Genomic DNA, 2,132 nt, shown 5'->3' with positions numbered 1-2,132 from the left:
TATATATATATTAGAGAGTGTATATACACGAGTTATGTGGGTGTGCACACGTTTTGGTGTCATTACATTCATTTGCAAAGGATTATTACAGAGGTTCACAACATCGAATTTGTATGCACTGAAAGAAGGAAGAATAATTTATAACATAAAAAAATGGATTTCATTACAGCAAAAACAAAAGGACTGATTCTAAAAACTACTGACGAAGTTAGAAGTTGACTGAAGTGCCTTATGCAAAATGAAAGAGACGCCAGAAAAGAAATTCTTCATGACTGTCCTGGCTCTGCAAAACACCTTTCTCAAGACAAAAGAAAATAATCAAGAAAGAAACCAGAGAAACATTCTCTGTAACATTGCAGTACTTCCGGATGCTTTATCCTATTTCCTTCAGTTGGCGCATCGAAGAAAAATAAGCGTCTAGAAATTAGTCGCTAATTTTCACCTTTTCCGAGAACCATTAAAGAATTAGCTATTCAAGAGTATCTGGTGAAGAACAATAGATGATTTATGATAATGGTGCTGATAATCCAAACAGTATCTTGTTTTCATTTCTGCCATCCATTGAGTACTTTAACCAAAATTCCCCTCGGTTTGTCGATAGAACATTTGACAGCTGTCCTTTCTTCTGCCAAGTCTATACCATTTAGAGTAGTATCTCTGGAGAATTTCGGTCTTCAGTCTACGTGTCTTCAGTTTACGCCTGAGAAACAGAATAACAGTACGCCATTGTCTAAAAACCCTTCTTCAGATTTTCGCTAACCCTAATCTGAATTACAATATAATATTAGTTTCAATTTTTGGCACAAGGCCAGCAATTTCGGGGAAGGGCTAAGTCAGTTACATTATAATTATAATTAACTTGTTGTTGTTATATCTGCGTATCTATATCTCCTAAAAACTTCAAAACGCAGACTGAAGACTGAAGTGGCTAAATCTGTGAAAGGAAACATTTTCGTTTAACCAATCCAAAACATGCCTAGTACTGATCATTTCAACCCTGGCGAAAGGAAAAGTAAAGTCGATTCTCGCCCTATTTGAACTCAGATGTTAAGATATTCAGTTCCTTACGTTTTCTGCTACTCCAATGCTTCACAATCAGTGTTAATCATAGAATGACTAGTTATTGGTGTTTAGTCACTTAGTAAATTCTGATCGCGTAAACTTTTGATCAAATGCTTTCCAGCCGCGCCCATCCCGTCTTTTTGTATATCAGGGACTTCGTTACTCAATGTATTTCCACTTTATTTTAAATGGTGGTATGTAATTTGAGGAGCAATATTTGCTTGATTATTAATATGGTCATTTATTATATATCAATTATTATGTTGTTACAATGTGGAAGAAATATACAACTTCGTCGAGTTGTTTGTGTGTACACAGCTTGTTTCTAAATCTCCAGTTCATTCTGTATGATAGTGGGTAGTTTCATCTCTGTGACTGCTGCAGAAAGACTGAATAAAACGAATATAGATAGAAACAGTAAGAGGTCCACCTTTACGCGTTGATCAACATACAGAGAAATGTTACTTTCACCATGAGACCGGTCAATCCAAAGAGTCAGAAACTATTTAGCTTGTGTATTTATAGCTTTTGTAGTTTAATTAGGTCAACCGAAAACAATAGGATTCTTCACTGTATCAGATTTGATCGATGGATGTCTCGAAAAATGCCTAAGAGGTCAGTTTTTTTCTCTGTAATCTCTTAGTTCAAAAAAGGCTAAGATAATGGGCCGAGAACTTGTTTGACAATGTGGAAAAATGCAGATTCGCTTGTGTTATACTTTTCTCAGGTTTCAAATGTGACATTGCTTTCGATATCTACATTTCAACGATGAGGGTTGGTTTTTTAATTAGAAACCAGCTCCTTCCCGGGAGGAAGAATTCAAATAATTAAAAACAGAAGAGAACATACATACATACATACATACATACATACATACAGGATGTTCATTAATTATTTTTACAACTTCCATAGTTTATTGTATCTATTAAAGTATTAAAGTTGAGAATTATCCTTACTTTTCATTTTTCCTGAATTTTTTAAATTGTAACGGTAATTTATGGATAACTTGTATGTAGGTATGGGTGGGTGTGTGTGTGAGTGCACCTGCGCACACACACACATTATATATA

The sequence above is a fragment of the Octopus bimaculoides genome, chromosome 11 (assembly GCF_001194135.2).
Source record: "Octopus bimaculoides isolate UCB-OBI-ISO-001 chromosome 11, ASM119413v2, whole genome shotgun sequence".
Classification (NCBI taxonomy): Eukaryota; Metazoa; Mollusca; class Cephalopoda; order Octopoda; family Octopodidae; genus Octopus; species Octopus bimaculoides.
This window is presented reverse-complemented; position numbering follows the sequence as displayed.